Source organism: Rattus norvegicus, chromosome X (assembly GCF_021556685.1).
Source record: "Rattus norvegicus strain SHRSP/BbbUtx chromosome X, alternate assembly SHRSP_T2T, whole genome shotgun sequence".
In the NCBI taxonomy this organism is placed as follows: Eukaryota; Metazoa; Chordata; class Mammalia; order Rodentia; family Muridae; genus Rattus; species Rattus norvegicus.
The window spans coordinates 12,754,702-12,766,409 of record NC_141554.1 but is presented as its reverse complement, the minus strand read 5'-3'; the positions used below and the strand labels follow the sequence as shown (position 1 = coordinate 12,766,409).

Sequence of the window (11,708 nt, the reverse complement as noted above, 5' to 3'; positions counted from 1 at the left end):
GCAGCTTCTCCAGCTAATCTAGACACCTGGCTCCAGGCACAGGGCTTCAAAGACCTGATTGAAACTGTTTTTTATTCATTTGTTCCCTCTTGAAACGAGTTAAAACCAAGTCAAGGTGTGAACGACCGGGAGATAAAGTTTTTACCATTTTTTCTTTTGAACATGAAACATATAACATTTAAACAACGAGAAATAAAAACCACAGACATACACTGACAGACATGGGGACATCCTGGTGCACCAGAGACAAACAATAGACAAAGAGGGGAAAAACCAGATGGTGTTCACCGCGACTATCCACTCGAGTGGAGTCGATATGGGCGATGGATTGTCTCAATTCCTGGACTAGTCCACCAATGTGTTGAAACCCAATTCCTGTAAGACACTGAGATATATTATCTGAGCAGGACGACTGACATTCACCAATGGTATGGAAGTGAAACACAGCCCTGAATATATTTACTAACAACCCAATTACATTAACTCCATCAAGCTGTGCACGGGCACTGAGATGTCCTTTTGTTTGATTCTCCTGAATAAATTTTCAGGCGGTCTGCCTCTATCAAGCCTAATCAGTATGACTCTGCAAAGCCGAGCTTAAGCACACTTCTTACAGGCACAAAGAAAAATTTTTTCTCCCAAAATGTTGTGTTCCTTTTATCTCCTCCCTTCTTCTCACCCGGGGCGTTCTTTCCCCAATCTTTTGCCTCTGGTGGTGGTAAGACCGCAGAGGGGCCTGGTGCTTGAGATCGGTCAGGATCCTTTTCTCGTTGCAACTTTTCACTACCCTCTGTTTCTGACACGCTTCGACCTTCCCCCAACACTCTCCGCTTTGCTGTTACAGCTGGGCAGTTCCCACGCGACCTCTGACGCCGTTTGGTGGTAACTAGAAACTCAAAGGTCAATAGAAACAACCCGAGGGCTGCCAGAGCAACCATAACGGCTCCTGCCCCGTCCGGCAGAGGACTGAGCTGGAACAGATCAAGGCTAAACATAGTCTCTCAGAGTCTTAACCCCACTCACAGCTTCTGGACTTCTTCCATGAAACAGAGCTTCCTCTTGGCACCGGCGATGATGTAGCTTTTTTGTGTCCCGGGTTCTTGGCACCAAATGTCCCGCATGGCTTCCAGGCGGCAGGAAACACGCGGGTACACAGAAATCCTTACTGTGACCAACTTTATTAATCTTAGAAGAGGAAGCACCCGCCGCGCCAACATGGCGCGCTTATAAACACCCTAGGTGCGGCGCATCCACACCTGATTGGTTGTTTACCCATGATCTCATAAGGCACGCCCTGGAGTGGTCAAAGACCTGGCACGAAGGCACTCTTGCACATGCGCACAGTTAACTACCTGAAAGGGAGCCGGCTGACGCGGCGAAGGCTGGCGCCATCTTGTAATGGCGGAGGCTATCCTGGCCTTCCACATGGGGCATAGTGGAAGCCAGCGCCATCTAGTGGTGGTGAATGCTATTGCGGCCCTCTACATAATTCCACTGATACATTCATTCTCAATTTCATTCTGCAAAATATAATTCAGGATGTTCTTTTTCCATTACAAATTCTGTGTGTGATAAATACGTGCACACACATATAAGACAAGTTTTGATCATATCAACTTCCCATGCTAGTTAATCTTAGTTATTTTTCTTTGCTGTAAAGAGATGCCATGACCACTGAAACATATAAAGGAAAGGATTTAATAGGAAGATGATGATTTGAAAGAGTTAGAAGATCGATGAGTTTACTACATTCAGGGACTATGTCAGCAGGCACACATTACATGACCAATGTACTTCAAGCCTTCAAACGAAACCTGGCAGAGGTTAGATATCCGCAGAGGGATCAGAGGTAGGGCTTTGTGAGGTCACAGCCATTCCTTAGCTACTGTTGGCTAGGGAGGAATTGGAGGACCAATCAAGACTGAGAGGTGTGGCCCACCATTGTTCTGACAGGTAGATAAGCAGGGCACTCCGAGCTCTGAGACCAGTAGCTGGGAGAACTCCACTATGGCCCGGGTGGCTAAGAAAGCCCCCAGGCCAAGTTCTGAGCCATCAGCAGGCACGGCCAAGAAATCCAGCCAAAAGAAGAAGCATAGGGTTTCCAACCAAGCAAGGTTCAGACGTACCAAGAAGAGTCCACATTCTTATGGTCTCCGAAATGATAGTAAGGTGAGAGGTCCCAAACTAAGCTCATTCCCTCCCTTCTGTAGTCATCTGTACCCCTAAGGCTTTCTCAGGCCTGCTATAAACTTCTCATCTACCCCTGTCCTTTCTCATGAATCTCCACCCAAGATCTGTATATCCTTGTTCCAGACTAGTGCACTGATGACATTAGTATATACTTCTTTCCATAAAAATGAAGGGGGAGAGAACTCTTCAAAGGCCAACTGAGACAAAGGCCAAGAAATCCTTCCACAGTAGGATTCATGAAGAGATTGGAGAACCGACAATGGCACTGCTCATTCCTGAGCCAATGAATGAGAATACCAAATTATCAGTGCCAGGGCAAGTTTCCTCAGTCCCCAAGAGCACTCTGGTTCCTAATGAAGAACTAACAACTCCCTAGATCTCAAGTAGGTTCAAAGATCTAACAAAGATCAGTGAACAGGTCTGGAAGATGATCATGGTTACCATGATGGGGTCAAATTTCACCACTCTTAATTTATATGATGACAAAAGAGTCAATCAAATATGAAAATATATATGTCACTATCAGTCTGTAAAGGTGGAAGAGGAGTGCAGGGACTTGGAGGAAGGTAAGACTGGATAGATGATAAAAACAAACATTGGTTTCTACAAGTTTGGGAGAGGGAAGAACAATTCCCTGATAGGCAGACAGTGGGGGTCAGAGTATGCTAGTTTACATGTCTCCATGAAGCTTTATTTCAAAGAGTAACAAGAAAAACCCTGAGTAGTCCTGTAAGTGATTGGCAAGGCCTATAGCATGGTTTCAAGCTTTTACCACCATATGATCTGTTAATCATATGGATCAAGCCCCAATAGGCAGCACAACACCTTAAGGATACCTACTTACTTGTGGGGTTTCTTACATTCTTTATTATGACCTCATCTAATAAGACCATCAGAAGTGCCAAAGACCTCACCCCATCAAAGGAGCCAACATATAACAGAGACAGAAATCCTGACAGGAGCTGCAAATGCAGAACTGATTTTAGACTACCTGCTCAGACACTGGTGGAGGAATAGGACAGTAAGGAGTGGGTTGTCAACAAGTAGTCCAAACAAAGACAAAGGAAGTAATGTTCACAGTGTATTTTTACACAGATGTGCCTTTCCATACACCTTTACTGTGTATTTTCTAAAACTTTTTAAATTCCTTCAGGAGGTATCCTAAAACTGATTCGTGGCAGACTCATTTCTAAACAGGGAAACTGGGGCTGGAGAGATGACTCAGTTGATTCCTCACAAGCATGAGGACCTGAGTTTGATCCCTAGAACTCATTAAAAAGTGAAAATTCTTACCAGCTGGACTTTTACTTTCACCACTCAAGAAGCAGAAACAGGCAGATCAATATGAGGTTACAAAGTGAGACCCTGTTTTAAACTTCAAATATCTATGTGTGGGGTGGAAATCATGTATTTACTGCACTGAGGATGAGGAGAAGTGTGGATCCTTGGCACATGCTGGCCAGCTAGCCCAACATTCTTGGTATGTCCCAGGCATGGAGAGACTTTGCAGATTTTTTTTTTCTTTTTCTTATTGTTGTTCTTTAGTTTGGTTGGTTTAGAAGGAGGATAGCATCTGAGAATCTAGAAACTTTTCCTCTCCATCACCTTTCTCTCTCTCTCTCTCTCTCTCTCTCTCTCTCTCTCTCTCTCTCTCTCTCACACACACACACACACACACACAAACACACACACAAACACACACACACAAACATACACACCCACAAACACAGAGAGAGAGAGAGAGAGACAGACAGAGAGCTGTATTACACACAGTCATCCTTAGTGTCCACAAACATAATCACATGAATATATGCATATACATACATACCCAAGTAAACTAAAAACCAAATACATACAATCCATACATTTTGATACATTGTCAATATGCATAAACCCATGAAGTATTCACTATGAGAATGAGTATACACAAAATTCTCTACAATTTTCTTAGTTTGGAGTCTGCATTTTATGTTGCTGTTGTGAAATAACAAACTTTGGACACAACATAAAGCAAAGTATGAGTATGTGTGGAAAAATGTGTGGTTGGTTAACTCTAGTTTCCTGGAGCCTATTAAGGTGCATTAAATGTTTTAATTTTATCTACTTTTTTGGGATATTTTAAACATATCCACCCTGTGCCTCCTAAATATTCCTACACATGACTGTCATTCCCAGTCAACAATCTCATATTTCTTCTTTATTTATGCCCCTATAAAAATCAGTAATGCCAATATGTTCATGAGGTAAGGACCTTCATCAGAATAGGGGCAGCCTACAAGGGAAGTAACATACTTTCTCTTACAACTGACAACTGGACATAATTTTCACCCGCAAATTAGTGTCAGGAACCCTCTTCTATGCATGCTAATTTGCTATCTGGATTGATCTCCCGCCAGTCTTATATAGTCTACCATAATTCCTGTGAGTTCATGACTCTTCTGGTGTTGTCATATCCAGAAGACATTTCTGGTGTTCTGGGCCTCCCCAGTATCTAGTTCTTACAATCTTTCTTCCATCTTTTAATCTTCCCTGAGCCTTAAGGGTAGAGGAGTGATATAGATGTGACATTTGTGGCTGATCACTCCACTGGTGTCTATTCTCTGTAGTTTTAGTAGCTGTGAGTCTTGGTGTTGAACGCTGTCCATTGAAAGAAGTTTTCAATGAAAGCTGTAGTAGTATGTGGATGCAAAGTTAAGTGTCTTTTATTTACATTTGTTACCTTCATCAGTGTGTGTGTGTGTGTGTGTGTGTGTGTGTGTGTGTGTGTATGTGTGTGTATCCACATTCATACACATGCATCCATGAAGGCCTGGGGAATTGTTACTTTCCTAACATGAGAGTCTCTGGAATTGAACTTAGGTTGTAAGGCTTGACGGCAAGTGCCATTTTGCCTAGACTCATCCCAATTGATTAATATATTTAAGCTGCAGGTTGAAACTATATTAATTTAGCACAATGGTAGTAGTAGGCCATGATCTCCCCTTTGAGCCTGAAACCTTCACAGCCATCAGTTCTTGACAGGGTTTACAGTGCCAGTTACAACTTCTTTCCTGTTGTGTGCCCCTAAATACAATAAGAGAACTGTATGCAAAGCTACTAGAGGAGAAAAGTCTTCCAACTCTTATCCAGCTATGAGTCCTGCAAGGTCCAAAAATGACCAGGTGGAAACAATTGCCAATTGTGACAACCATAACAGGTAAATTAAAAGCTTTTACAGTGTTATAGCACTAACAATGCCATCACAAGCTGGATAGATCAAGATTTGGGGTTGGGGTAAATCTTAAGTCAAGTGATAGAAAGAAAGTGGTCATGGGTCTGAATTGATCTGTTAGAAAGCATCACTACCAAGATGCCATAAAAGGTAAGAATGACCTTTGGTGTCATTGTGCTTATCACCTCCCTCTAAGAGCACCATCTTTTGAAGAACATTCCATGTATCTTTTTTTTTTTTTTTTTTTTTTTTTTTTTTTTTTTTTTTTTTTTTTCCATGTATCTTTAAGCAGGTGACCGATGGCCTGAACTTAAGAGGTTCAATGAGACAAACTCACTCAGATGTACTCCTGAGACAATTCCTCAAGGTTTCCACTCTAGGCTGTTTGAAGTAGTCAATGAAAACTGACTTAAAAAAATTAGCACGCGTTAATGTGTTGTCTCTTAGCTCCATTTTCCCCACCCTCCCAAAATCATACTTCCTACACACAACATTCTTGGAATTGGACTTTTATAAATTATGATCATTTTCAGCATGATAACACAAGACTTGAATACCAAAACTTGGTAAGCAGATGTTGGTGGATCTCTATAAACTCAAGGATAGCCTAGTCTTCCTAGGGAGGTACAGAACATCCCAAACCATATGGTGAGAACCTCATTTCAAAAATAAGCAAAAATTGGGTTCTAAGGATTATTTAATTTTTTGTCATGTTAGGGCCCAGCTATTTATTACATCAATGAAGCAATGTATAAATTATAACTAGGGAATGTGGAAAATATATAGACTTTATGTGAATTTTTAAATTTTTAATGTATTTATGTTTTTGCCTACATTAATGTCTATACAATATATGTGTATGTTAGGTTCACAGAGGCTAGGACAATGTATCATATCCCTTCATATTTTAAGGATAGATGTATGTGAGCTGCAATGTTTGTTCTCTGGGAGAGTAGCCAGTGATCTTCAAAACAGAGCTATTTCTCTAGCCACATTTAGATGTTTCACCAAATTTCTGTTCTGAAAGGGAATTATCACTTTATGCTGAAAGTATGCCCTTTATATTTTCATTGTTCCAAATAAATTGCCAGTGTCATATCAACTGCATGATTAGATATTTTGCTAAGCTGTTTTTCTCTGTATATTTTAGTTCCCCTCTTTCTTTTCTTTTTTGTCTTACTATTTTATTTTTATTGCATATTTTATGTATTTTCATTTCAAATGTTATCCTGTTTCCCAGTTCCACCACTGCCATGGGTGCTGCCCATGAATGTATTAGGATGCTCCCACTCAAACTCATGCACTCCTTTCAATGCCCTGGCATTTCCCTACACTGTAAAATGAAGACTTCATAGGACCAAGGGCTTCTTCTACTATTAATGCCCGACAATGCCATCCTCTGCTACATATATTGCAGGAGTCATGGGTCCCTCCATGTGTACGCTTTGGTTGTTGATTTATTCCCTGAAGGTTCTGGGGATCTGGATGGTTGATATTGCTATTCTACCTATAGGACTGCAAACCCCTTCAGCTCCTTCAGTCCTTTCCCTAACTCCTCCATTGGAGTTCCCATGCTCAGTCTGATGGGTCTCTGCAAGCATCCTCATGAATATCAGTAAGACTCTGGCAGAATCTCTCAGAAGGCATCTAAATCAGACTCCTGTCAGCAAGCACTTCTTGGTATCAACAATAGTGACTGGATTTGGTGGCTGCATATGGGATGGATCCTCAGTTAAAACAATCTCTGGATGGCCTTTCCTTCAGTCTCCTCTCCACTCTTTGTCCCTGCATTTCCTTTAGACAGGAGCAGTTCTGGGTTAAAATTTTGAGAAAGGTGGTGGCCCCATTCCCAACCGGGGGCCTTGCCTAACCTCTGGATATGGTCTCTACCTATTTTCCCTCCACTTTGTTGGGCAATCTCATCCCTATTGGGTCCTGGGATCCTCTTGCTTTCCTGTCATCTGGAACTTGCTGGTAACTACCACCAGTCTCCCATCCCCGACTGCTACATACCTCTCTTCAAAGTTTTGTCCCTTTGTGTATCAACCAAGTCTCCTCTCATACTTGCCCCTGCCCTGCTTTTGCCACTCTGCCTCCTCTCTTCCTCACATGCCCCTTCCATCCTCTAGAGCTTTTAGGTGTGCTGACAAGCTGTTAGAGTGCTCTTGTCGCGCGCCTAATGTCCCACCAGTAAGAACGACGAACGGCAACAGGATTCTTCTGCGAACAAGCCTTTACTGTGTTACAGCTCTTCTTAGTGTTACAGCTCTCTTAGTGTTACAGCTCTCTTGAACAGGCACCCCGAGCGGCAAAGTCACTCGCCTTATATACACAACAGTATGCTAATTATCTCTCAGGGATTGGTGGGGCATTCACCCCACTATCACCCAACTACTTGTCCTCCAGGGATTGGCGGAGAATGAATCACCCCATTAGCATGGTACCGCCCCTCATTAGCATATTAATGGTCAACTGACACCTGGTGCAAAAACTGCACATGTGCAGTACCGTTGTTCACCACTGGAGGGCGCCCTACATCTCATTACGGTATGGCCGCCCTAGCAAGGGGACAAGCCTGCACATGCGCAGTAAGTTGTCGACATCCAGACAAGGCTGGATGTTGGCGCCATCTTTGTTTCGCCATGCCGCTCTGTACACGCTCTCTCCATTTTCTTTTTGGAGACACTCAGAGCTATGAATTTTCCTCTTAGCACTGCTTTCCTTATGTCTCATAAGTTTGGGTATATTGTGCCTTCATTTTCATCAAATTCTAAGATGTCTTTAATTTCATTCTTCATTTCTGCCTTGACCGAGTTATTGTTGAGTAGAGCTTTGTTCTTCTTCCATTTGTATGTGGACTTTCTGTTGTTTTTATTGTGATTGAAGAACACATATTTGTGTCTTGTACTTTGTCCTATTGATCTACCCTATATAAATATCTGTTGGCAACACGTTATTGTTATTCATACTTATTTTTAATGTGTCTTGGCATGTACAAACATGCCTTTCCAAAAGTCATAGTCTATTAAACAAAAATCCCAGTAACTGTCACAGAAACCATACCATTTTGTTATTGATCCAAGAGAGTACAGAAGTAAGGCAGGCTATCCCATTGCTGTTGCTTGCCTCCCAGAAGAAGAAGGAAGCCACTATTTCTGATGACAATACACACATGTTAGATACAGGACTTGTTGACTATGATCTGGATCTCTTTGGAAGCCTAATTTTCTTGTAAGTATATGCTGTTGAGACATATTCAAGTTATATATAAAATTAACTCTTTTTAAAGTATTTCTTTTCCTTTAAGTACAAAATTCCTCTTCACTTGTACAAAACCATTTGATTATTCACACATTTATTTCTCTAGTTTTTCTCTTGTTTTTCATGTTCATACATTTATATAGTCTTTAGCCACTCAATTTTTCTCACCATCCCCCCTTGACCTACTGAAATCCTCTTCTTCACAAGTCTCCTTCCTTCTTTGTTTTGGGCTTTCTAGTTTTTTGTGAGCCACAGAATTTAATTAGAAATTCTTGGCATCTTTTGCTTGGGGGTGGGGAGAAAGGGCAATTCCTTAGCTACCCCTTTGAAGAAAAGGACATTCTCTTCCCTTCAAACTGTTAATTAATATTAGTTCCTCAGAAAGGGGTAGAGAATCAATGGTCTCTCTTCAATACAACAGGTAACTGCCAATATGCCCCTAGGGAAGAGGGCTGTGACTTGATTGGCCTCTCTCATTCATTTTTTATTTTTTTTTTATTTTTTTATTTTTATTTTTTTATTTTTTTTGATCTTCAAGATTTATTTAGATAAGAAAGCTGTTGATCTCAACAGGAGGGGAAGAGGGAAATTTAAAAAATCTATAGGAAAGTGGTCCCCAAACCCTGACCCCTCAGCACAGCACAGGGTGCTGCTTTTGTCTGCTTGTCCTTCAAAACCAGCCAGCCAGCCCAAAGAACTGGTGCTGACCTGAGGCAGGTAGGTGTGTGCTCTAATTCCAGTCTGAACCGCACTATGCAAAAGATGCACTGACACGTTAACACTCATCAAAACCAACAGCCTCAAATGGCTTCCCGAAGCTGGTAGCCCAGAGTAGTGCGTGTGTGACGCTCTGCAATGCAGTCTGTGACTTTGGTACTAGGGTCCTGGTAGGACAGCAGCATCTACCGAGTGGTGCTGCCTCGGTGAGGCTGCTGACAGCAGGAGCCGTCCGTGAAGGCCACAATGTCAACGTCTGTTCGTGAGGCAGAGTGACAGCAAGAGTCCTGTACAGGCTGCTCGCTTCCACACTGGCTCACTTAGTGTTCTGCTTAGTAAAACTGGCCCTGAGCCGGAGCTCATCCTATAGGTAAATCTGAGGGGACAGTGGAAGAAGCTTTTTACCAAACTGTTGTTTCAGCTTTAGTGCTTTCTAAAAATTGCTGGGTTTTATAAAAATGTCTTCCAGTAAATCAGTGAGTCTATCAAACAGTGGGACTTCCCCAAAGGACTTCATGTAAACTGTTAGGTGCAACCGGTGGAAAGGAGCCCTGTATTGCAGGTGCCCGGTCACGTGCTTAGGCTGTGAGATGGTTTGGTGAGGACTGCTTAGTTAGGAACACAGTTGGAAGCTGTGTGGTGCCATCGGTGCAGAGGTGCCGGGACCCGGCGGCAGGTCGTATTCTCAAGAGTCTGCCTCATCCTTAACTTCAGTAATTCTGTCGATAGACTTGAGGATTTCAGCAACAAGGTTCAGTGTCTCTGCTCCAGACACCAGCTGCTTTATAGATGCGTGTGCACTGTTCATGACAACATGGAGGTTCTGCAAGGCCACATCGGTGTTCTGCTTCACCACGGTAAGGCTGGCACCCTGGCCTGACCGCAGGGCTTCGTTTTCTCGCTTGAAGTTGGAGAGCTGTGCCTGGAGCAAATTTACTTCCTGTTTCAGCTTCATGACATGATTTTCTGCTTTTACAGCCCGTTTGGTCATCAGTTCGAGGTTCTGTTCGACTTGCTGGACTACTGACTCCAGGTCATGGAAGTCACTCTCTTCCTTGATCATCTTCGCCTCCAACTTCCGTTCGAGCGTCCTGACCATTTTTGTTTGAGTTTCAGAGAAGCTCTGAACCTCACTTAGCTTTCTTCTGAGCTTAGAGTTTTCATCTTTCAGTGCTTCGTAACTTAACTGCAGCGTCCGCAGGTGTCTGTCCCCTAAGGATTCTTCATGAGCTGCAAAGTCTACATTAGGATTCCCAGCTGGAGACGCTGGGGAGAGCCTGGAGTCAGTGTCACTCAGTGTCCATGGGGGCAAAGACTCAGGACCTGCCAGCTCTGACGCGTTGGAAAAGAAGGAAAGGTAGGTGCCACAGGGCGATGAGTTCTGCGTGGCTCTCATGGAGTGAGTCTGCTCCACGGCAGACGGCAGGTAGGCTCTGCTCCACCCGTCCTCTTCATCCTCCTCTAGGTTGCTGGCTCTTGTTGGGTCTTCAAAAAATGGCTGCTGATATTCCAGGCCATATCCCATGGGCTGGGAGACAGGGGAGTTGTGGTCTAGTCCCAGTGGGTGCCTCGAGGCCTCCTTCGGGTAAATTCGACTGGTGGCTGTGTCTTCTTTTGACAGGCTGAGGTTCTTGGTTTTCAAAAACTCTTTGAAGGAGAATGGATTGGCTTCTTCAAGGTCTTCAAGTTTGTCACCTCCAAAGCGCGTCTCATGGGCTCCCGACGGACCTTGTTTAGTACATTTCCCCTTTCCATAGCCAAAATCGTCGGGAACTACGAGGCTCCGCGTCCGCGATAGTGGGGGCGCGCCCTGCCGCCGCGCGTAGCCCGACATCGCCGTGCCCTAACCCGGCCGCGGCCCCATGGCCCACAACGCCGTCGCCAGCCCCTGCCTCATCCGGCGCGGCCGGCCGGAAGCCTGCCGGCCTCTCTCATTCATAATAAAATATTGAAGTTTCAATTTGCTGGAGGCCTCTGCATTAACACCTATAGCAGTGGTATGTTGAGCAGTGAGTGAGCTACACCGTGTCAGAAAGACATCCTTTGGATGTGCATCTCCCCATCCTCTCATTTGTTCCGCTACCATTTTCTTCATATCCCATGAACCTTGAAATGGGGACGGAGGATATAGCTGTCCCTTTTATATTTTGAGAAATGTATCATTTAAGATCTTGTGCCTATCAAGAATTGCAAACCTCACTCTTCACCCTTGAGATAGGATTAGAATCATGTGCCAATACAAATACTTACATCATTTGCGAAAAGAAACAGAATTAGAATTAGAGTTCATATATATATATATATATATATATATATATATATATATGAT

General features: G+C 43.3%; 1 pseudogene across 1 annotated transcript; it reads right to left on the bottom strand.

The window, feature by feature from the left end:
• Window positions 1-9,142: 9,142 nt before the first annotated feature.
• Window positions 9,143-11,302, bottom strand: Entr1l3 (endosome associated trafficking regulator 1 like 3; annotated as a pseudogene). The gene has a single exon (XR_015646466.1). The product of XR_015646466.1 is annotated as an endosome associated trafficking regulator 1 like 3 (transcript).
• Window positions 11,303-11,708: the final 406 nt, after the last annotated feature.